General features: G+C 38.5%; 1 long non-coding RNA gene across 1 annotated transcript; it reads right to left on the minus strand.

The window, feature by feature from the left end:
* Positions 1 to 26,804, minus strand: LOC149219319 (uncharacterized). The gene is made up of 3 exons (XR_016249228.1): positions 26,644 to 26,804; positions 26,416 to 26,495; positions 1 to 127 (listed from the first exon to the last, which is right to left on the minus strand). It is a non-coding gene; the product is annotated as an uncharacterized LOC149219319 (long non-coding RNA).

Consider the following 26,804-nt stretch of genomic DNA (forward strand, 5'->3'; position numbering starts at 1 on the left):
TGCATAATTTTGGAAACCTTGGTGATCAGAGGCTGCCCTTTCATCCATCCCATCACCATCTTCACCAAACTCCGTTATTTCCTCACCCGTCCAAGTACTCTTTGTCCTGTTTTGACTTCACTTCAACCTGAACAGCTAGCAAATATCAAGTTGTAAGAAAATGGCAAAACTCTGAGAAATTACAAATAGTGACAGACGCAGGCCAATATTGCGTTGTAATTAATTTTCTTAGGTTTTGTCCTTCAAAATCTGCACACAAAAATGATGACTCTATCAATACCTCAAACAATATATAAATAAAAATTATTAAAAACTAATCCTTGTTGAATGATTTTGACACAGGTTGTACTACCACCCCCAGGCACAAGATCCAGATAATAGCTGACCACGTTATTGACGACAGCAAGAGTGGAAATTAACAAGCACGGACCTCAAGATGTTAGATGACCAGTTTTCCATTAGACCATGAACTGACGTCCAAAAAAAAATTATTTGTTGTCCATGATGACATAATGCTAGTTTTCTGTGCATAATAACTGAGAAAAGCACCGCAACTATAACAGAAATCAAGCAATCAGAGAGAATGCATAACACATTTATGTTGCTTATCGTTTATTACTAAAAATTTAAAAAACTTCACTTGTATTCACAGAGAATACCTTGTTCATCAACCATCAAGGTTCAATGTGCATAAATATTTATTGGAAGAGGAAAGTGATCAAAGCTGACTATGTCAAGTATCATTTCTCACAACTTCTCCCAAAAAAATATCTTACACTGATCTAGGCAGACTTGACTACTGATAAAAATTGACGAAGCCAAAACTAAATAATGGAAGGTACAAGGTTACAACTAATGTACAATAAAAACAATATTACAAGTGGAAAATCATTAATTCCAACAATATGTTCACAAATTCTATTATATAACCAAGTATAATTTCGATCAAGTTGGTTGTTATATGTAAGAAACGTAGATTTACTTTTCATTTGGTGTCATACTACTTTATCTATGTGGATTTTTCAGCTTCTCTTTAGCTTTACAATGTACATGGATCAAAACATAAATTTGTTAATAGTCGCAAAAGCAAAGGAACAATGTAAAGGGTTGATTCATTGATTTCTAAACAGATCATCTTATAAGAACAAGAGTGCAAAACAACAAAAAAGCAGAGTATATTCATAAAGCTTCCAAGTGGCTGATGACCCCCCATGCCATAGTGAGCACTGAGAAAAGAGGTGCCAAATAAACATGGACCTCACCAGCTTCTCGTGAAGACTATTAATCATATCTTAAAGTTAGGATAAAAATCGTGACATTTAGAGATGGTAAGCCCTTACATGTATAACAAATAAAGTGGAAAAGCAACGCGGCATAAAAAGAGCACAAGACATGCATCCCCCAGGTATAAAATATCTAAGAATACATTTTTATCCTTGAACAAGCAAGAAATTATTAATCAAGAGGTCTATAAGCTAGTATAAAGCAATTCTGAATAATAAGTGTATTTTACTATTTCCTCACATTTAGACAATATTTACTATTTCCTAAGAGTCGCAGGTTCAAATCCAGAGGGGCTATAGTATGTACACCTCTGCAGACTTGAGCAGTCAAATCCATGTGGGGAGGGGGGTCCCTTGTCCCACAAACAAATTAGATTGTCGTTATTATTATTACATTAAGTAATGTGACACCATATATGCATTTTGTTATCATTTCTTCCATGTATTCCAAATAACCTATTGTCTATTGTTTGATCCTCATCTAACAAACTAATTACGACTATCTTGATTCTTAATTAACAATCCACATTGTTAATGGTAACATCAAAACCCAAGCCATGTGGATTTTGATATGCGATTAAAATCATTCTCAAAGGTTGAGTTTAGAGGAACACAGAAGCCTAAAAATCTACTAGTTTTACTTTTAACTTAGCTGGCCTCTTAAAATTATATGGAAGATTTCATCCATAGCAATTTGTTGATGGAAGCTTGCAAACCCACAATGACATTGGTACACAAAAATTATGCACAGTACGAATCATCCCATATCAACACCAAAAATATCGATTCTACCCTCTTGGAATGCTTGTTCTTGGGAATAGTGATTGTGGATTCATTTCAAAGGAAACTAACCCAACCAATCATGATAACTAGCATTTCTCTAGACAGATTATTAGCTTCTCCCATTTATAATAAATGTGGGTATCCAAATTAGGTTCAAGTAAAATAATTTGCAGAGAATCTTGTGAATTCCTTTTCAGCATTCAATTAGTAGTTCAAGTTTCAACCAGTTTTATAAAAATGAAGCTTACAAAAGGACTCTAGCATCTTGCATTCATGTTTTGGCGGCAATATATTCCATTTAAAATTCCTGGAACAGCTAATAATATATCAGTAACTACAAAAGCCTAAAAAAAAAAGATGCCATTATAACTGTTGAAGCTGTTTGCATCCTTCACAGTTGATGAATTAATTGGCCCACTGAAGTTGGAAAATGAACAATCATCCCTCTCACTGACTTTCTCCTTCGGTAGCAGAAGGAACGTGATCAACTTGTAATCTTAGCCACTGATGGTTGTGCCATGTATTTAAAGATATAGAAGGGATTCTTATTTGATGCGTTGAATGGGATTATGGAGAAAGATGTCTTCAAATACCTCTGATATCGGGAACATATGAAGAGATTATCTTTTAATTTATATCTGTCACATAGTTCAAGTTCGAAAACCATAAAATTCAGATAAAATTCAGTATTAGATTCATCCATATATAAATTTCAAATTTTGAGAAATATAGATATATCTAATAAATATTCAAATATTTTCTATTAAAAAATTGTATTTATGATTAAAATAGCAATTTTTTATTAATTCACCTTAAGATTCATCCCAAAATCCATCTTTGGAATTCGGCAAGTCCCAGCAAAATTCAAATATTTTTTGAGAATCGAAAATTTTCAAATCTCATCAATTATTCAATAAAAGTTGCTGAATCTTGTGACTTGTGCTTATGTCCATAAGAGCCAAAATATCAATCTGACTACTACTACCTTAAAAAATACAAAGACATCTCATCACTACGCACACTTCAAGATTCATACAGGAAGCTTAAATTTTCATTTTGTATGCATCATACCCAAGAATAAATGATGGGAAGGCTGAAAAAAAAAAAAAACAGATTAAAATTGGGGTTTTATTGTGGTGGGTTTCTGATAGAAATGCTATGTTTTTCCCTCTAAACTCAGTTTTCTTGTTGAAAAATGAATTGGTACTGTTTGGGGGGTCTGGCGCTCGTTTTGATGATGCTCAGCAGCTACATAATGTGATATCTTTTTTCTTCATGGAAAAAAAAGGTTTCCATTAGAAATGGAAGAGATTGCATCTTGAAATAGACTTGCAAAATAGAAAATTAGAAATAGTTTCCATCAAAAGACAAATGTTGCTTTCGACCTCTACGGAAGGCTGATCTGAGGATTGATCCAAAGCCATGCATTGAAGAAAATATACTACAGTAATTTCAGATTCTTACCATTGCCTTTCTGATTGAGAGATTTTATCAAGGTAGCATGGGTATAAGGAAACAAGGATACATCGAGTAGCAGTATAGATTGCCTTTTCATTGAGGGACTTTATCAACGTAGCATGGGTATAAGGGACATATATATACCACTTAGCAAAGAGAGCAATAGCTCGTATCCTATTTTTTCTATTATATTAATAGCCAAAGGTTAAAAGTTAAAACAAAAGCGCATTACTATAAGTCATAAATGATATCAGATAAGATTAATATCTCACAAATAAAGCTTGCCAAAAATAACAAATAAGAACTACCTGTAGATGAATGACTTTTCCTATCAATGAATAGCATCATCTTACATATCCAAAATAGCCTGACCACAACTGAAAACTTTTGCTCATTATTGAAAATGTTTAGTGGAATGAATGACAATGAGTGGAAACAGTATTTTATAGATTACTTTATCTTAGGATTTACTTAAAAGGCTTTATATATTTAAAAATCCCTATTTAAAAAATAATAATAATAATGATGATGATAATTGTAAACAGTGCAGTCTAAATATTTGCAATGTTATGGGAAGTTCATGGCAGCTGCAACCTGAGCTTGCACCCTTTTGTGGGCTTCACATGACCAGTTTGCAGGGTCTTGCAAGAGCTGCCTTTAAGTTGTGGGTTTCACAAGATAAAAGATTTGGTGAGTAGCACAATAAGAATTTGTAGATTTGTTAACAGAAGCTTGCAAATTGTAGCTGACCCACAAGACAAGCTTGTTGCTCTGCAAAGTGCAGTGCACTTGCCATTGCAGAAGCTTGCAGATGCAGATGCTGTTGAGATTTTCGGTTTTAACAAATTGGGCAAAATCTCATGTATGTGACAACAATAGGATTTGTTGCTAAATTAGCTCTATTTTGTTGGGAAAGAGTTAATGCATCCTATATTTGTTGTGAGAGGATTTATGAGTCAGTTGGATTCTCTTAGCTATAAAATATATGCCCGTACAGATATTGGGGTGTGGTAGTAGAGAGTATAAGGAAATAATTATTTGTAATCTCCTGATTAATAATAAGATTGCCGATGCCTCTGTTTGGTGGACGTAGCCCAGATTGGTTGGGTGAACCTCGTTAAATCACTATGTCATTTGTGTATGGTTTTTTATACTGTATTTGTCTTTTATTTTCCACTGTGCACTGTTATGCTCTAACAGATGCGAAGGACTGAGCATCAAAAGTCCAAAACAGACAAAATGAGGAGGGTCAATTGATCACAAGAAGTTGAAAATTCAGAAATGGCAAGAGCAAGAGGGATCATTTATGGCCCTGAAGGAAATCAGGAATCCGCCTATGCCTGGGGGCTTGGCACTGCAACATATAACCAAGCAGAGGCTTGCACTTGACTGCAGGACTTCCCATTGTCATAAGTTTGAGAATAAGAGATCTGCTGGTTTTAGGAGATTCAAGGCTCATCATAAAGGCATTATCCCTTCAGGAACTTCCGAAAGACTTCAACTTACCTTCGATTCTCTCCACAGTCACAAAGTGTTAAAAGAAGCTCGCCAAAAACTCCTTTTATCACATCTTGAGAAAGAACAATGAGGGGACAGATGATTTGGCTAATGGAGCAATAAATCTGCCACAAGAAACACTTACAAAAAATGGGGCTCGAAGTCTTTCAATCATACCTGAAGACCATCCCTTCCAAGTTTTGCATGGCAATGGCAACTATAAGATTAGAAGCTAGCATTAAAGCTATGTTGGTGACAAGTATGTGAAATATAACCCATTGTTGCAAACATTGCAATAAAATCGAAAAATCCTGGTTTTTTCACAGGTCCAATTTTTTTGGCAATTTTTTCCTCAACAAAATAATCGTGATTTTATCATGAGTCGATGGCAAAAATCGCCGGTCTGTGCCCAAACTTGTTTATAAAATAATTTCATGGGGCTTTTTATCTCATTTTGCAAATAAAGATCAGGTTTGAGAGCAGAGGAGTAGGAGAATGAATCCACTAAGCCTAAAGAGGATCCCACTCAAAGAAAATTAGATTGTGGACCAACTTTCCTCAACAGGCCGCAAATTGGCAGGTATGGACATCAAATTGGCCCTGTTTTTTTGTTTTTTCCTTGTTTTTGCTTGGGTTTCAGTCGCCCATTTATTTTCCATGATTTTGCTAGGGTTAGGAGTGTGTTTTTCTGCCATTATTGTTTCATTGAGTGGAGAGGATTTTTCATTGTAAAAATGTTGATTTTTAATTTTATTTCTTAAAATTCTTCTTGTGCCCTAGGTTCAATCTTACATTAAAGAATTCAATAAACATGCCAAGACATTTGGACCCTATGTGGGAATATGGCAAACCCAATGGAGGGTTTGATAGACAAAATTTGAGTTGCAAGTTGTGTGGGAATCATATGACAGGGGGAATATTCCGATTGAAATACCAACTTGGACAAATTTTGGGACATGACATAGGACTTTGCAAAAAAGCATCTCCAAAAATCATCTGTATTGCCATCAAATCATTAGATGATAAAGATTCATCCAAAATTAACAAAGAAGCTATGAAGACTCAAATTGCAAGGGGTGGAATGGTGGTAGGTGACCATGAGAATGGTTCTACTTTCTTCAACATCAACTTCTACAATGGACAGCCCCACATCTACCTTATCATTTTTTGTTCCTAGAACCACACCTGATGTACAAAAGTCTATCAAGTCAACGGTTAAAAAAAGGAGAAGGGAGAATTTGACATGTTGGTGGGTTGGTGTTTTCTATGGAGTGACATTCCCTTCAACATTGCCAAGAACAATCCATTTTACCAGCCTATAGTTGATGCTATTGCTATTGTTGTCCCGGGGTACAAAGCCCCTTCCTATGATGACTTGAGAGGGTCTATTCTTCAAAATGAAAAGGCTGATTGCACTGCTAGATTGGAGGAATTCAAGGCATCATGGGAACACATGAGATGCACTATGATGTCAGATGGTTGGACTGATCAAAAGAGTAGAACCCTTATTAACTTCTTGGTTAATTGTCCCAAGGGGTCAATGTTTATGAAATTTGTTGATACATCTACACATATCAAAGATGCACAATTATTATGTGATTTGTTGGACATGTTTATTCAAGAGGTGGGTCCACAAAATGTTGTCTAGGACATAATGGACAATGCTACAAATTATGTTGATGCTGGCAGGTTGCTTATGGAGAGGTGTCTTAACTTGTTTTGGACACCTTGCGCTACACACTCTATTGACTTGATGTTCGAGGACATGGGGAAATTTCCTTATGTCAAGGATATTGTTCAATCATCAAAAAGCTTAACAAAATTTATATATAGCCATGCATATGTGTTTCATTTGATGAGATTATTCACCAGTAACAAGAAGTTGGTGTGCCCTGTTATTATACGATTTGCCACTAGCTTCATATCTCTTCAATCTCTCTTGAATTCTACGTGGGATGTGAAGAGAATGTTTCTTTTAGAGGAGTGGCATGCTTTATCATTTAGCCGCAAATAAGAGAGAGAGACCATAAGGAGGCTAGTTTCACACCAGGAGAGATTTTGGGCAAGAGTGCAAGAGGCCCGCAATGGACTACTTGTATGAGGCCATGGATAGGGCCAAAGAATCCATTCATAGTTATTATGAGGATAAGAGGGATGAGGGGTTTGAAAAACAACAATTGATATGGAAAGTGATTGATAGGCGATGAAACAATACACTCCATCGTCCCATTCATGTTGCAGGGATCTACCTAAACCCCACATTTTCTTACTCCTCTGGTTTCAGATTTGATGTTGAGGTCATGGATGGATTCTTTACTTATGTTCAGAAGATGGTGTCATCTCCAGCAGAACGTGTAGAAATTTCCAAAGAAATGGAGATATACAAGATGGCAGGTGACACATTTAGCTTTGACATGGCTATCCAGGATAGGAAGACCAAAATGTAGGTAAGCTTTAGTTTATTTCAAATTTCATTGTCTCTTTATACTTTGCTTCAACTATCAAATTTCAGTTTTTGCCTTATGTTTCTCTTATTTGTTATAAATGGGTGGTGGACAAGCTATGGTGGCAAAGTACACAATCTCGAAAAGCTTGTCATTCGAATGCTCAGCCAAACATGTGGTTCCTCTGGATGTGAGCACAGCGAGAGTGTATTTGAAAAAGTACACACTAAGAAGTGCAACAGGTTAAAAAATTTCAAATTAATTTTTGAATTCATTAAAAATCATAATTTATTATTTTTATAATTATTAATTTATAATTTATGACCCTCATACAGGTTGGAGTCCCAGCGCCTTAACAACATGGTCTACGTCTACTAAAATCTCTGATTGTGGGTGAGGCAACTTCAAAAGACACTTGATGCAGAGGCCATCTCATTGGATGGGATTGACACCACTGCTACATGGAGAATTGAGGCCGAGAGGCCTGTCATGGAATCGGCCCCTGATTGGTTAGAAGAAGAGACAATGAAGGAGGTAGCAACTGCAAGGGAGAGAGCGCTAGAGGAGGAGGAGCAACCAGAGCAGGAGATGACACCACCTACCATGGTCACTAGTAAAGGATGTAATCTACCTCCTACTTCTTCTAAAGGACATCACAGTGCAATGCCAGCCCAAGGGCCTTCTTCATCTAGAGGAAAAGCGATTACATTTTTTCGCAAGAGGAAGAGGAAATAATTAGTTAAAACTTACTTAGTGGGTTACATATCTAATTTCATTGTATATGACTCATGATATGAGGTACATTTGTTATATTTTTTATTGATATTTTGAGGCTGAGTCGGGCCTTAGGATTATGATTCATTGTTATGTGTGATGTAGCACTAAACATCTTATAAATCTTATATATTAGGTTTCTTTTCATATTTATGTGCCAATGCATTTATTTTATGTTGTGAATTCTTTAGATACTAAAAAAATTGAATATTTTTGTATTTTTTTAATTTTTCAATGCTTGTTGACTTTTACCCAATTTTTATGATTTTTTCTTTTTTTGAACCCTCGTTGATATTATCCCGATGCTGATGTTTGAAACATTGCTATAACTCCAAGTATGAATCTCACACGCTACTTCAGGTATTCATCTTGGGCTTGGATTAATTATTCATATCCTACACTCTTCTCCATTCAGCACAATGGAACTAATCCATGCATGGATTGGTGCAAGCTGACTATTAGTTGTACACTCCTTCCAATGTGGGGCTTTGTTGATGATTGTAATTGCACCCTCTCTTAGATGGCAACTCATTCTTTTTAGTACTTAGTGTTGAGGGTTAGTTTTTATCCCTTCTAATTTTTCTTTCCAAAGTGATCATCCTTTATCATCATCTTTAAAGAATCTTTTCTTAATCTTGGTTAGCTAGGACGTCCTTTTTATGGTTTTGTATTCAGTGAGAGAGATTTTGGAATGTCTTTCTTTGCTTCTGTTTCAAGCTCTGCTTCTCCACTTCCCTTTGGTGTTATCATCCGATGAGGGCAGTTTGGTGGCAGTCTAGTTTTGATTCCTAGGTGTGGTTCCTTTCTCTCGGAAAGGTTTGGTTCTTTTGGCTCTCTTTTTCCTATGGGGTTCTTTTTTTTGTGGACATCTGGGCTTTCCTCTTTGATTTGTTTTTTCTCTCTGGTGTTGTGGAGAGGTGTTTGTTGATCTCATCTGATCTAGCTTTGGTGCCTTGCTCCAATCCACCCTCCTTTCCTTCGTCAATAGGGCCTCTAGCTTCGCTCTGGTCTTTTTTCTTCTCTCAATTTTTAGCTTAAGATAGTGGAAACCCTCTAGAGATTGGTACTTTATGGACCCCCAAGATTTCGTAGATGTTTGTAGGGTTTTGCAGCAACATGAAGAGTCTTTGTCCAATAATGATTTGTCTAATACATCAATCTCAAACAAATGCACACATAATCTCTACCCTTCAAAATATGTTGTTTCATTAACAATAATCTACAACATACAAGGGCAACTCCCTTCCTCGGATAATGGTCCTCTAAGGAAAAACACAATTACAACAAAAACCTGGAAATGATCCAGCTAATCAAACCCTCTGCAGATCTTACTTGGTTGGTATGGATTCTTCTCCCTTCATGCTCCATGCACTCTTCCTCAAACCTTGCACACTTAGATGAAAGTCCTTCTTCACCCAATCACTAAGATCTCACTATCTCACTATGTCTCGTGCTCAAATGTGTCTTCTCCCTTAGCCTAACCTTCCTTTCATAACTTTGAGTTATTGACCAAATCCACAACCCTAATCTCCAAAGTGGTTGATGGTTGAGATTAGATCTCAACATCACTTGAGATCAATGATTCAAATTCATCTAATTCACTAATACAAATAACCTTTGCATTTCATTAGATTAACTCACTTTATCTTATAGAAGTCAAAGTAATTGCCAAGGTTAAAGGTCAATTACACAACTTCTATGCATCTAGACACTTAGACCTATGAAGAAGTACCTGCCTGAGCTACAAACATCAACACTCCCTCTTAGCAAGGAAGGTATTTCTAGAAGAACCACCTAAAACCGGCTTACCCTCCAGTATTGGCACAATGTCCCATGCATCATCCTTCACCATGGATTATCCTCCAAACTTCCTCATCTGTTGCATCTTCAATGACACTACTCATCAGTGCCATGTACTTTGAAAACTTCTTTGGAGGCATACTCTCCCTGAATGTGCTCCTAGGATGCTCCACATGCTTCTAAGCATCCCTCGATGTCTGTGCAAACCACTCAGGTCTCCTAACAGAACTAGGAGCTATTAACTCCTCCCCACCTAAAGGTCTCCCTGAACTATAAATCTCTACATGTTGCTCTCCCTTCAGAGCATTCTCTGTCACCACCAGTTGCAACTCATGGGACTTCCTGGATTCCAAGTTCTCCTCGACCTAATATCCCTACCCACAACTATCTTCTTGTGTGTTGGTATGAAGACCCTATAAACTTTTGAGGTCTCGCTATGTTGAAATTTGTAGCTCAGGAAGGTACTTCTGCACATGCCTTGTGTCTAAGCGTGTCGAAGTCGCCCACATTTCACCTTAGAATATTTGGTGATGTAACTTAGCCTAAGTTAAACTTAGGAAAAAGCACATAATTATATGTTGGCTTATTGAGCTAAAATAAAACTTAGATAAAGTAATTAGTGATTAAGTTTTAATCTTTTGTCAATCTCAAGTGAGGCAAGATCTAATCTCAGTCTTCCATCACTTTGAGATTAGGGTTAGTGTTAGGATTAGGGTTTTGGCTCAATGTTGCAAAGCAATGTGCAGGGTTGGCAGTTGAGTGCCCAACAAGCCAACCGCACCTAGTCGCCAGGTACAATGGATTCACATAAGGATAGTCGCAGCAATCGTGCAAGGTCGCAATCGAGCGGGGAGGTCAAGACAGTGGTGAGACGGAGGTCAAGTGGCAGCGTAGGCAAGAGCAGGGGATAGATCAAGCTCCGCAATCGAGCCGCCACAAACTCGGGCTACTGGCTACAGAGACTCAGTCGGCAAGAAAAGAACTATGTAGGTCGACAACTACATGGGGACGAGCAAACAAGGTTGCAGTGCATGAGTAAGTGCGGATGACAGTTGAGTCGCGCTCCATAGACATCAATCGTGAAAGGTGAAAAGCAAGCACAATCTGGAACAAACGTGCGAAACAACTAGGGCTACGATTGACAACAAAGCACTGAATGGACCTGGCAGCAGCACAAAGAAATTGTCAACAGGCAAGCTGAAGTGCCAACAAAACTGGAGGACTCCATGCATGTTAGCGACAAAGTGGTTGATAGGTAGATGCATAGGGAAGTGTGTCATGTCAAAGCTCAGACAAGAGATTGCAGAGATGTGCAAGGTGCACAAGCTCCATGCCAACCATTAGGAATCCACAAACAACAAGTAAAGTTGTCGGACAGCCACCAAAAGGCAGTGAAGCTATGGAAATCAAGGCTATGGATGGGCTAGTTGCAGAGGGAGCGACAATGTCTGGATAGAGATAGGCTACGAACTTCAAGATGTAGTGGCCAACATGAGTCATTGGGCAAGGGATCTACCACAATAGGCATGGGCCAGCAGTTGCTAGTAAAGTTGATATTAGCTAATGGCAGGTACTAAGGACAGTATCAACAACCAACAGGAGTGGCAGAGGTCAACCCTTAGAGGGAGAGAGGGAGACTGTACTAATTGAGGGATTGGCAGTATAACTCGTGGTTGTCTCAAAGAATCGAGGCTAATTCATAACCATTCTAGAAGGACTTAGCATGGGATCGAAGCTAGTGGATAGTAGAGCGTCCAATCACATGATGGGGATGAGGTCAGTGTTCCACAGGATTTCAAAGACAAGCTCATACTACAATGTGTTTAGTGGGACTAGTAACATGCATGCAGTGAAGGGAGTTGGATGTGACAGATTCAAACAAGAGTTAGGAGGATCTCTAGAGGTGACAGGGATGTTGTTTGTTCCAAGGTTGATGGTACACGTGCTCTCAGTATCAACCTTAGTGATGATGGATATAGAATTTTGTTCTGGGATGGGCGTACTTCTATATTCGAAGGGAGCGACCTTGGAAGCAGTTGTAGTACTTGGCATCAAACAGGGGCAATCATATAGGTTGTTTGGACAACTTGTGGGTATATCCAAAGGGATCTTAGATACAGGAACAGTAACAGTTACTAAGAGGTAACAAGTGGTAAGGAAGAGTGATTCTTCAAGTACTACCAAGAGCCTCAGTTGGTATGACATGATATTGTTAGATGCTTAGGGGCAGGATCCTCGGAGCCTGGTTGGATCTGATAGTTTCTCAACTCAAGTTTCAAGCCAAGTAACAAGACGGGCATTAGAATTAGAGGGAACAACTACAGATGTTGAGAGAGGCCTAAAGATAGATCCAAGTGGAGGAGGTTCTTCCAGAAGCACCTCCCTCACTAAGAGGGAGTGTTTAAGTTTGTAGCTCGGGTAGGTACTTCTGCACAGGCCTTGTGTCTAGGCGTGCAGAAGTCACCCACATTTCACCTTAGAATATTTGTTGATATAACTTAGCCTAAGTTAAACTTAAGAAAAAGCGCATCATTATATGTTGGCTTATTGAGCTAAAATAAAACTTAAATAAAGTAAGTATTTACTTTAGTGATTAAGTTTTAATCTTAGTTGTCAATCTCAACTGAAGCAAGATCTAATCTCAACCATCCATCACTTTGAGATTAGGGTTAGGGTTAGGATTAGGGTTTTGGTTCAATGTAAAGTTATAAAGGCGAGGCTAAGGTAATAAGACACAACAACAACACAAGATTGAGAGAGGTTTCTCAATGAGCGTGTGTTGGATCCGAGAGAGCGCAGTGAGGCTAGCGATTAGTTTTGTAATCTGTATTTTCTTAGTTGGGCCATTATCCCAGGACGGGAGCCCAAGTAAGTTTAGTGATTAATTTATTAATGAAGAATTGTTGATTGGCCATAAATCTGTTATGTGTATATGATTTAGATAGAGTAATTTTGCTTCCACTAAATATTCTTTTTGTTAGGAACTTAGTCGTGTATTCAGTCAATAAATAATTGTTGGGAACCGAATATCGAGTGCTAGGTTCTAGAAATTCTAACATGCTATACCCAACAACTATCCCCTTCTGACCTGAAGGCCCTAACTTCATCTTCTTCTCCACGGGAACATGGATGTATACTAGACAACCAAAGATACTCAAGTGTCCTATCTCTAGCTTCACCCCTGTGAATGCCTCCTCAAAGTCATTTGAGGTGTACTCTCCCCCATTATCTGACATCAAGACCTTGATCTTCTTGTCCCTCTAGTTCTCCACTTGGCCTTGAATCCTCGAAATTTACTACAGACCTCATCCTTGGTCTTCATGAAGAAGATCAAGGTTTTCCAGCAATGGTCATCAACAAATGTGACATAGTATTGTGCTCCCTACACTTATGCCACTGACATTGGTCCACACATGGAATCTAAGATCCCCTTGGACCTACTCTGATTTTTTGAGAAAAGCAATCTTCACATTCTTTCCAAGTGCACACCCTTTACACACGCCCTATTGCTCGACACTGAAATCTAGGAGACTAATGACAATCTCCCTCAAGATCGACAATGCCCTGTTGTGCAAGTGTCCCATTCCCTTATGCCATAGCTCACATAGGTTGTTATTGTCATGTACCAGTGCCTAAAAAGGGTTTCCCTTCAACCTATATAAGTTTCCCTCTCTAACTCAGCTGGCCATTGTTGCGTCCAGGCTAGACTCCTCTGGACAAATGAGCACCTACCCATTCTTGAACAAGACCTCATATCCTCTGTCCTCCATCACTAAAACTGGGAGTCGATTCTTCTTCAGTCTTAGTACATACAACATGTCCTTGGCTTCCAACGTTCCTCCTAACTCAAGCTGGAACTGAATGGCTCCCTATTCCTTCATTGCATACTTGGGATCATCACCAAGCTCCACGTGAACTCCTATGTCTTTCTCCATCAAACTACTAAAAAGCTCCCATGCTTCTATCATATGGTGTGATTCACCATTATCCAAGTACCAATCACTCTCGATGATGGTGTTGGTAAACAGAGAGAAGACAAATGAGAAGTCCTCCCTGAACTTTGCTACAAACTCATCAAGTTGTAACTTTATTGATGCTAATGTCTGTTGCAACTTCTCATTCCCCTTCTCTTTCTCCAGAAACTTTGATGCATAATGCCCATTCTTGGGGAAAATGAAGCACTTAAGCTTGCTTAAGTCTTTCTACCCTAGCTGAGAAGTTGCTTAGAACCCTTACCTTTGCCCTCCTTGGTAAATATTGATTGGGGCCAAGTTCTCCTCTCCATCTCCTTGCCTATTGGCCTTAGACTCCTTCCAAGTCTCTTCCTAGATATCATCATCCAAAAGCCTCTCCCAGTTGCGAAGGTGTTCCCAACTGCAGATTCATGATTTCCATGACTTGGGAAAACCATTGAGTGCCACATTTCCAAGTCCTACATTCTCCACTTTCTCCCCAATGAATGCAAGTTGATCACATATCTATGTGATCCTCATGAAGTAGATGGTAACATCATCAGTCTTCAACATCGAGATGGATATGAGCTTGTTTTTCAAGATCATCTTCTTGTTCAAGTTATTCTAGAACAAGTCTACTAGAGACTTAAACATCTCCTTGGTTGTCTTCTTCTCTTCCAAGTGAGGGATCAAATGATCCTTCACAACACATCCATGATGACCCACTAAGATTTTATGTCCTTTTCATGGGCTTCCAACTGTGTTGCATCTATTGGTGGTTGAATTGGCTTATCAACAATCTCCCAACAGTCATTTTCTTTCAATATCAAGGTAATCATTACCTTCCATAGTAGGAAACTAGATATTCCATCCAAACGCTCTTCAAAACTAAAAGATAGGTTGCTACTATTTCTAGATTTGATAATTTTTTTGTCTTGGTGCTTAAGTCTTTCTAGCAACCAATAAAAAATAATTGTTGGTTATAGATCTGCTAAGATCTCTTTCGTGGATTTGCGTTTCGGTTCTTTAAAAACACCTATAAAATTATCTTTTGCAAAACCCTTAACTAGTACAATCTCCATCTCTCCCTCTAAAGAATGACCTCCACCAATCCTGCTGACTTTCTACTATGCAACAGGGAAATCAACCTATTGTCATCATTGGAACAAATTTATTCACTTTCCCTACTAGTTGTAAGATTGTTTATGGTGAGTGCTCTGATTGTGTGTATGGTTATATGTACATGTTAGGTCCCTATACTACTAGTGTAACCCCTTATTGTTATTAGTACAACCCCCTTATTATATTGTTGTGCCCATGTAGTCCCCATATTGTTATTATTGTGCCCCATAGAAGCCCACTATTGTTATTATTGTGCCCTTACATTATTATTGTTATGTCGGCTCTGATTATATTATGACCCCTTAGACTTCTATATATAGAAAGGAGGTCTTGTCATTTGTATCATCTAAGAATTGTTCATTTGTGTAATGTAAAGGAGGTTGCCCCCTCGAAAAGGCTTATTTATAGGGCATTGATCTATCTTTTCTATCTTTTTGTGCGTTGGTTTCATAACATTTGGAATCAGAGCCCTAAGCGGTTACACTAGTAGTATAGGGACCTAACAGTACCCCCACCCATATCATTTTCTTGGCAACTGCATATGTACAATGGTCAACTTTTTGCTACAAGTATGGTTTGAACATCCCCTTTTGCAACTTGGAGGATGTCTTTTTGTACGTCACGTGTGATTTCTTTGACAATCACAACTCTATATGGTGACTTGTGGCAATTACAACCTATAGAAACTTCCTCTTCTTCTTCTTCTAATCATTTTTTCCTATGATCATAAGGTTGCATACGGCCACCATAAAAATCCCCCTTTTTGTTTTTGTGTTTGTGTTGTACAGGCGCCATCATCTCTTTCCCCCTATGCATACAACATGATTGTTGCAGTTCTCATACACATCTCATTCTTTTCCTATATGGTTGCAACTGCAAATTTAACCCACAAATGCGCTACCCTGCTCATTCTGCTTCCAGACTACCACACAATGTGTGAATTTTTGGCTTGTGTGCAATACTTAGCAATTGGTTTCCTCCAGTGTTACTTAGGAGCGAGAGCGAAAGTGGGGAGCGGGAGCGAAAACAAGTGCGGGAGCGACATTTTTAGAAGCTCCCAGTTTGGGAGTGAATCCCGGAGCGTTTTTTATATAATATATATATTTTTTATATTTTGATACATATATGTTAACAAAAACATGTAGAATAATGAATTAGATATAAAAAAACATAGATTGAACCATATAATAACAATCATCTAGAAGTTATAATCTTCATCAACCACGTCCACAAGTTAGTAACATAGTAACATACAACATATTGAGTCTCATGATTCATCAATCTTAAAGTTTCAAGCTTTCAAAATTCAATATATAACATTTATCATCATTGATCACCAAAGTTGTACTTGTAAGCTAAGTGTAACCATTACAACAAATAATATCTAACATGAAATGAAATGTTATAAAATGAAATGAAATGAAACAACTTTCAACTTTCATGAAGCATCATATTCATGATTCATTACTAATGAGTTATAATTGCCAACTTCAAACTTAAATCGTCATATATTGTTTAAAAAAATATCATAATAAATATGAAAGAGTCAATAGTTATAAAAACTACTAGAAACTAGAAAAGAGAAGTAAATCTATTATCTATTTCTTATGCTTGGGCCTCTTGCCACCACGAGAAATGTCTAATTTTTTAGTCTTGTTGGAAAATCAGGATCTTTGTCATTAATATCACCCTCTAAGCATTAATATCCAGAGGTATCTTTGTCATTACCTCTATATTCGTATAGGGATCTTTGTCATTAATATCACCCTCTAAGCATTAACATAAGATAGAAAAAGCATAGCATGTCAAGTCAAGATTTTGTTTGAGTGATGCGTACATTTTTAGGAGGGTCATGATAGAGAAGTTCAACAACCAATGTCACTAACATCAAGGTACATAGAGGGATTGGTGTTGTTGATTAAATACGAGTTCCATACCCTAATACATGACAAAACTCAATGGAACATTGCAATCCCCCAATCCTGAAATCCTGAAAAACTAATAAGTCTGCTGGATTTTGAATGAAATCTAAAATTCTACTTTCTCCATATGAAATCCAATGAGGCCGGAACCACTCGCAAACATTCTGAGTCATTTCATGGTAATGTTAAAAATTTAAGTAAAAGGATGAAAATGAAGATCAAGGAGAATGTCACTTTTACTTTAAGAATTTAACATTACCATGAATAGCATATCAATACTAGTGACATAGACTTGATCATTAAGCTGCCCCACTCAAAAATTATTTGTTTCTTTAAAAAAAAAATTCATTTCAAACATTACTACAAAAAAAAATTGCAAAAAAGGCAAAACGCTCCCGAAAAAGCAGGAAGCGAAATTTTTTTTAGGGAGCGTGCTCCCGAAATCACTCCCTTTTCGAGAGCAATTTTGGGAGCGCGCCCCGACCCGCTCCCTAGTCACTCCCACCCGGAGCGCGGATTGCGAGTGGGATCGAAGGGGGGGGGCCTCCCCCGCAACACTGGAACTTTCCTCAAAGACGAAACTTTGATACCATGTTAAATCTTCTTAACCCTAGCTATTGGTTAGTCGTTATCTAATAGATTCCTTGTTGTAAAATGTAGGTATATTGAATAAAAAACATTGCTAGGATTTTAACACATAAATAAAAGATAACATCAAAAGCAAATTAATACACCAAGATCAAACATATGGACACAAAATTTTTGCCCTTCAAAATTTGTTTTTTCATTAATAATAATCTACATCAACAAGCACTCCTTCCGGGATAATGGCCCTCTGAGCAAAAACAAAATTACAACAAAAACCTAGAAACTTACCAAAGTTGAATCAAACCCTCTGCAGATCTTGCTTGGTTGATCTAGATCCTTCTCCCTTGATGTCCCTTGCAATCTTCCTCGAATCCTGCATACTTCCTTCTTCACCCAACCACTAAGATCTCACTATCTGATTATGTCTTGTGCTCAAATATGTGTCATCTCTCTTAGCCTAGCCTTCTTTATATAAGTTTGAGTTATTGACCGAATTGACAACCCCGATCTCCAAAGCGATTAATAGTTGATTAAATCTCAACATCACTTGAGATCAACAATTAAGATTCATCTAATTCACCAACACAAACAATCTTTGTATTTCATTAGATTAACTCACTTTATCTTATAAAAGTCAATTACTTTAATAATTAAAGTAATTGTTAAGGTTAAAGGTCAATTAGGTGACTTCTGCATGTCTAAACATTTAGTCATGTGCAGCAGTACCTGCCTGAGCTACAAACATCAACAGATAGCGATTATGGGCATTCTCAAGGAATACATAGAAAAACTTTCCAAAATAGAAATGGACAGCTACAAGATAAAATGCTTTGTTCAATATGAAAGTGCCAAATATACTTTAACAACCACAGCTTTGGGACAATCTACAAGTCATATAGACAATAAAGTCAAAGGAGAGGGATCAGAGTAGCAACCTATGGAATCAATGGATCTGTATCAACTTTCTTTTTCCCCGGAATCAAATTGACAACAATATATCTACTCAATGTTTTGTAAATCCATACATATTGAATGCCTTATCGACAATATACTTGTAAAGCCAGAATCTTTGTAGCTAATGTAAAATCGAAGGAAAGTCTTATAGAGGATAGAAATAGTTTGATGATGCCAACGATATAAGTTTTGAAACAGTAGGCAAGTTTTCTCTATAACCTTTTTCCATTTTAGCCACTTTAATACAAATTCACCAGTCCTGGTTTTAAAAAAAAAAGGAGTTGAAGAGTCGGTTCTAATTCCCATTCAGATTCCAACAGTTTTGAATCTATCATGTAAATGCATAAACATATATTCTATTACGTAATACACGAGACTATTTAAGTGAATAAAAAGGAAAAAAATTGTGGATCGTTCATAGTAAATACCTTGTTCTATCTAAACTATCTTATGTCATGGCAGTTTTATTTCAATTTCAATTTTTCTTTACGATAGAAATAGTGGCATAATGGATGGCCCCTGGTTCTAGGGCAGTTCTGGCCTCCTTTTCAAACCTTGGTTTCCAGATTTTGACCCTATAAACAAACTTATCTCTTACATGCCTATATGGTTGGAAGTCAATCTTAGACTATTCAAGTTAATAAAAAAGTAAAAATTGTGGATCTGTCAGGTATGCCACCTTCAAGAACCAAAGACATAGCGACACCTCATTTTTAGGTGCCCCCTATACTATGAGATCATGGGGCACTGCCACTGCCTCTATAGAGATTCAAGAGCATAACTCTCTACCTTTTGTCGGTGTTCTGACCCGAGATGCCTAACCCTCTTCATCAAGGAGATATTCAGACACAAATCTCACTCAAGGACGATCTGGACCATCACATCATACTTCTCAATTGATCCAGTTGATCGGAACAACAAGCGATGAGCTAAGTTCCAGAGTATTTCAAATAGTAAAACAGTGAGACATTGGTAGGTTGATCCAGTTGATCAAAACAAGCGATGAGCTAAGTTCCAGAGTATTTCAAATAGTAAAACAGTGAGACATCGGGTCTCCCCTTAGCAGCCCCCCTTTGGAAGGCCAACTGGTATCCTCAAGACCGTTGTGGAGGCATCGAACAACACAACAATTCACTCACACCCAGAGCATTGAAGGGATTAGTTCCAAACAATTCCTAACTAGAGTGCCCCCCCATGACAGAGTCCACCCCAGCCCCAACGGAACAACTAGAGACTTATCTAGAGCTTCTTTTCTTCAGCCTTGAACGCTAAGAGTATCCCTCATTTCTACATCCCCCCCAAGATCGTGCAAACAAACACCCTATTGGATCTAGATGACTCCAATGGCGAGCCAGCGCTACTGTCACCCCCATAGCCATCGACTATCACACTCGGGCATTCTTGACATCACCAACCTCTAGCCCCAAACTTATTCACTTAGTCTTTTACATCACCGGGGGCTTTTGATCCTATTATATACATGTTTTGAGGTTGTTCTATTGTTGCATCCTTCTTTACTTCATTTTATCCTAGTTTTAGCTTTGGCATTTTCTAGGAGTTGCATTTGCATTCCCACATTGTACTCATAGATGTATTCTTCAGTCCCATTGACCTACTTTTGTGGTCATCCATCGGACATGAATAAAATTATCTTATCTTATCTAAACTATCTTATGTTGTCACGGTTTAATTTATGTTTCAAGTTTTCCCGAAGATAGAAATCACAGATTAAAGGATGGCCCCGGGTTCTACAAAAGTTCTAGCCTCTTTTTCAAACCTTGGTTTCCAGATTTTGACCTTGCAAACACCTATATTTTCCATGCCTATATGGGTGAGAACGTAAATCTCCCCATGTACCTTTTGGAACCAGATTTGTTGGAAGCAATGGATAACTCACTGGGAAAATTCACTCTCTGGAATGAGAGCAGGGAAAAACAATGGCCACTTACTTTTGCTAGAATTTCCATCGGATGGCTTTGAGTAAATGGTCACCAAAGAAGACAACTCTAACTCTAGGTTATTACACGTAGAGGTTAGTTTTAGATTATGAAAATATAGTTCAATAGTTATTGTCTATAGATCGAGCTAGGTTTCAAGAGGTAAAAGACCTCATTTAAAGAAAGGAAATCCTTCAGTTATCAATGTAAATCCAATCCCTAAAGGCTTCCAAACACAAAAGGAATCAAAAATAAACCAACAAAAGAAAAGGATTATCAAGCGAAACTAATAACCCAAATTTAAAAGTCAACCCAGTAAGTATAGTCAATTTGAAGGAGTTAAATGGAGGAAAAAAATTGTGACAAGGAAGAAGTCCCATGAGAACAATCTTTGAATATCCAGAACAATAGGAGATGTTCATAATCCATGGCTATTTGATTATCCCAGAGAGAAGTGGATTATCTTTTCCGTCTAGTAAAGGTATATCTAGGTGGATGTTTGCATTACTCACCTTAGAAATTATGTACTCAAGCTATAGGTATAGCTGGTTGAATGTTTGTATTACTCGTCTGTGATGAAAAATGTTCCAAATTGGAAATTGTGCACTTAAATGCAATGTAAGGAATTTCACATTTTTAAGCGTTTTACAATTTGGAGGATGTTCTACCGAGAACATCCTCCAATCGGGAAGTATGTCTATGTCCATGCCAGACTGTACAAGTACAAACGCAAAGATAAGACACAGTCACACAAGAGGCAATAACTCTTTCTTGGGCAACCCAACTGGAAAAACCCCTTCTTTGTTGTAGTATTCTTTACTAATAGAGACTAAGCAATCTAGGTTCTTACAAGGCAGACAGTGACCTAGAGAACACACTTGTCCTCACGCTATACTAGTTAGACACACCCTACATACACTCGACCTCTGCTTACCCACTTCCTTGCACTGAGATAGGGCTGATTTCCTTCCACACAAACTGTCTATTTCCTAGCGCAAGGGACTCCCTTTTACTAAGGGCTCGTCTCATATTTCCTAGCGCAAATCTGCAACAAGGAAGCTCTCTACAAACTACGTATTGGCTCCTCCAAAATACGCTACCTCAACAAAGAACTCTCTCACACACAAACTTGTACAAGAAAATCAATAATTTTGTGCCTTCATCCTCCCTTTATCAATTCGATCCCTGCTATAATTAGACAAGTTACAAATTTAGAACTTGAGTTGTGATTGACTAGTTAATTGAGTCAAACTGGTTCTCCCTCCAATCATCATTGGAGTGATAACAAGTCCTTCCTTCAATCAAAGACTGAAGTCCCAACTCATCCCAAACTGAACTCGTAACTGCAAGCTTGTTTAGTAGTCAAACTGATGAAGACTCCACTTAACTGAAGCTCCAACTCTACGCATGCTACCTTGATGATTATTCCAATAAACTAGAAATAACTCATCCTAACTGTCTAACTCATGAGCTTGCACTCATACTAATAGAAGGACACTTTGAGGTCATCATTGGCTAAGGCACAAGCTAGAAGACCTTGCTCACTACATTTTCAACACTCCATCTTAGCAAGGAAGGTACTTCTGGAAGAACCCATTCCACTTGGATAAGTCTTCAACACCACCATGCCATTCGTTGTTGTAGCTACTCCCTCTGAACTGGAAGACTTCCTTGCTTTCTTCTATTGAATCTGATTTGAAGACATGTTCTTTCCAACCATGCTCCTAAGATCCTGCTCCTGAGCATCCATCAATGTTAGCTCATACCAACTAGTCCTGACAGATCTGGAAGAGGCCTCTTGCCCATCTTCCAGATTAGAATGTTGATTCTCCGGTATCAACTCAGTCTTGAGAGCCTCCTACTCAATCTCTGTCACTAACATCGATCTTGTGCTAAGTTCTTCTAGCATTGTTATGGGTCTATCTCGGTCCTTTGAGACACCCAAGAATTCTAATACCAATCCCTTGATTAGTATGGTCTCCCTCTCTCCCTTTGAGCGCAGACCTCTGCCAATCCTGTTGGTTGTTGGTATTGTCCTTTGTACCATCTACTGGCTGCTACCAACTCTGTTAGCCACTGTTGGCCCATGCCTGTCGTAGCAAACCCCTTGCCCAGCAACTCTTGCTGGCCATTGCACCTCACAATTGCTTGATCATGCCCAGTGTGGCACTTTATCTGTGACATGATCTTCCATACCGCTCTATGGCTACCTGAGACGTGTTGTCACTGTCCCATGTGGCACACCTCCACGTGCCAAACCCCGACTACCTATCCCTCTTGCACGTAGACCTTTTTGTTTGCTTTTTGCACCAATCACACACTTCGATGCAACTCTAACTTATATATTTCTAAGTGGACCCCGTGCACTACTGCTGCTATAAGCGGCTAGACCTCACATGTAGCACTAACTGGCGGCTATCTGGCTCAACCTAGATCCCCTTAGCTAGAGCTGACTTTGTAGCTAGCTACGGATTGGTAGCCCGAAACCAACATGGAACTGAACTCACCTTCGTAGCTAGAGACGAGCAGTAGCTAGCTAGGGGATGGTAGCTCAAGACCCCAACTAGAGGGTCGCTTCACGGAATTGTCACTTGCCACCTTTTAGATTATTTTTTAACTCTTTTTGTGTTCATAGGGCAGCTTTGCCAAGCACTTAAGATACAGGATGGTAGTTTCGACCCCACTGGAGGGTTGCTTCGCGGAATTTGCACTTGCCACCTTTCCGACAGGGCACCTTTGCACTCGCCACCTTTTCGAGAATTTTTTAACTCTTTAGAAAAAGGATCAAGGCTTGGGGGCCCCATCAAGGCTCAAGGAGGGGCCCCATCAAGGCATGCATCCTATATCAATAGGGTAGGGTTTACCCCAAGGTCCTCCCAGAGGATCTGGGAAGGCTGAAGGCTCGGGGGCCCTATCAAGGATCATGGCTCAAGGAAGGGCCCCATCAAGGCTTCAACCCGTCGGGCAAGACCACTATTTCCCTACTGTTGAAGCCACTCTCATGTCATGCTCTATCCCCTGTCATGCTAATCTGCATGACAACTAGCCTCTGTCAATTGTCAGTTGCTTGGCTCTCCAGCTGCCCGCGTCCACTCTCCTATATTTTTGCGCCTTAACACAACCTCTCTGCTACTCGACCTTACTTCGCTTAGCCCGATTCAGTTGCACACCGCCCCAACACCCTGCGCAATAGTCTTTACCTGCTTAAAATACAATCAACCATTTGTGTCTACCTGCATCAATCTGATTGCCTATCGAGCTACTCAGCTATGTTGCCCCCAAGCCACCACTATGCTCGCGATTTTTGGCCACGGGTTTCTCAACCGATCTATCTGTTGGCTTTTCCTTTACTCAATTCTCCGTTGGCAGCTCACTGCTTGTGGCAGCTACAATTTTTTTCCGAGCAAGTTGCCTACCAGCTGTCTTTCTCGTGCGTGGGCCTGTGAGTCATTACCTCGACCGGTCTTTTGTTCACATGTACACTAGTGGTGGTTGTGCGTTCTCCATCAATCTCGCGCTTGTCGGCTTCCAGGCGACGACTGCTCCAACAACTGGGTTGTCAACCACCATGGCCCACTTCCTTTTTTTATCCTTAAAAAAAAGCAGGCACTTTTTTGTTTTTTTTTATCAATTTTTTTTGTTCGACCAAAAAAAAAAACGCCTGTAAAATAAATCTCTCCAAAACTTGTTGCAAGCCTTCTGCCTAATCTACACTCTTCACTGACTGGTCAATTTGGTGTTGGTCTTTATACTAATCTCTGCTCTGATACCATGTTAAAGATCCACGAAAATTTGCAACTACTATGGCGAACAATCTGAAACTAATTTATTTTTACCAAGACACAGAATTTCCCAACACTAGATAAGCAGTGGAATAAAAACGCAGAGATAAAACACAGTCACACAAGAGACACAATAATTTTTTCTTGGGAAACCCCTTCTTTGTTGTAGTATTCTTTATTGCTAGAGACTGAGTAATCTTGTTTCTAACAAAGCAGACAATGACCCACAACAAACACACTTGTCCTCATGCTATACTAGCTAGACACACCCTGTATACACTCAACCTCTGCTCACCTGCTTCCTTGTGTTGAGATAATCCTGATTTCCTTCCACATAGGCTGCCTATTTCCTAGCACAAGGGACTCCCTATTACTTAGGGCTCGACTCCTATTTCCTAGTGCAAATCTGCAACAAGGAAGCTCTCTACAAACTGAGTATTAGCTCCTCCAAAATACGTTGCCTCAACAAAGAACTCTCTGACACACAAACTCATGCAAGACAACAATCAATAATTTTGTGCCTTCATCCTCCTTTTATCAATTCAATCCATGCTATAATTAGACGAGTTACAAGTTTAGAACTTGAGTTGTGATTGACTAGTTAACTAAGTCGAACTAGTTCTCTCTCCAATCATCACTAGAGTTATAACTCGTCCTTCATTCAATCAAAGACTGAAGTCCCAACTCGTCCTAAACTTAACTCCTAATTGCCACCTCGTTCTATAGTCAAACTGATGAAGACTCCACTTAACTGAAGCTCCAACTCTACACATGCTAACTTGATGATTATTTCAGTAAACTGGAAATAACTCATCCTAACTAAAGTCTAACTCATGAGCTTGCACTTATACTGATAGAAGGACACTTTGAGGTCTTCACTATCTAAGGCACAAGCCAAAAGACCTTGCTCACTACATCACATCCTTTCTGATACTCTAATTTTAGTAAACCGTTTGTGCTTTAAACAGGAAAACTTACTACTAGAAATTGATAAGCCTAACGCCAAACTATGGAACTAGACAAAATGATCAAAAATTCTTGACAAAAGTCCCCCAAAAAATGAAAATAAATAATGCAATGTGGGTTGATACTCTGATTTTAGTAAACCTTTTGTGTTTTAAGCAGGAAAACTTACTACTAGAAATTGATAAGCCTAATGCCAAACTATGGAACTATACAAAATGATCAAAAACTCTTGACAAAAATCCCAAAAAAAATGAAAGTAAATAATGCAAAGTGGGTTGTTATATTTGCTGCCCTCCGATAAAAAATGATCGATCTGAATGCCAAAACAGGGATTCCATTTCAGAACACAGCTATCTCACTTAACCGAAGAAGACTTTTCTGTGCATTTGTATGCATTGCAAGCTGAAGTCTCGCTATAAAGTGCAGCAAACTGTCCTATTGGTTTATATGCAACGCCGTCCAAAAATATAAGCGACTAATAACCCTGCAAGCCTGCTGAACAATAAAATGATGACAACAAAAAAGTAACTGTTCCACAGAATGTAGATAATTAAATAATCATTAACTAAATTACAAGAACACATACAACTGAATAGTTTTTCCGCTTGTGTAGGTATAAGAGGTAAATGCCTGTTTTGATTTTCCTGAAGTATGGCTTGGGATAAGTCATTCAGATGTCATATTCTTTTACTTGATTTTTGGATGTCCTTTTGCAACTCAGAAATATTTTATGATGATATCATTTTTTTTCTAGATCAAAAGTCTGTACCATAGCCAGGGTTCTTGCATCTTCCATAAGAGAACATTTTCATAGATTACCCTGATTTAACATCCTTCTCGGCATTTCGACCTCGAAAATAGCTTATATATCTTAACTAAGGTGACCTAGGGTTTAAAGGTTCGATTCATGGAGGCTCGCACAACATACGGAGACAGGATTTTTGGCATGTGAACCAGGCAATGCCTTGTGGGATTTAAAAATATGATTTTCAAGCACGGATTTTATTAAATAAATATTTTTGGGAGGGGGTTTGCATTTTCTTCCATTCCAGCATTTCATCCAGTACTCATTTTCCGTTAAAATCAGAAAAGTCATACAACTAGGTGAAAACGAACCAAGTAATTTATTTATAAAAATGATGAGATGGGTACCTGATCACTTGCAGAAATCAACTTGGCCTCTAAAAAAATCAAAATCGGAGAAATCGATCTGATCTTATCCTTCCCCTTGCCTGTTATCAAAATAAATCACCCACGGTGAGCAAAATACCTTAATGTTTTGGCTGTGTCATACATGTCTGAAATGAAATTAATATAAGTAAAGACAAATTGATCAAAATAAAATTTGGGAACCGAAACTAAGGTCTGTTTGATGATTGCCTCTGCTTAAACGACTTCAGTGGTTTGTCTTCTGGATACCACGTCGATCAGCCAGACGAAATAGCGCTACCAAGGAGGGCAAGTGTTCCATTGATGCAAACTTAATTATTTAAGATCATCGTTCGGTAAATTTCGCTATTTTTTCTACGCAGTGGGAAAAA

This window comes from Pinus tabuliformis, chromosome Q, assembly GCF_031772625.1.
Source record: "Pinus tabuliformis cultivar Carrire ecotype Pingquan chromosome Q, CPIR1, whole genome shotgun sequence".
Lineage (NCBI taxonomy): Eukaryota > Viridiplantae > Streptophyta > Pinopsida > Pinales > Pinaceae > Pinus > Pinus tabuliformis.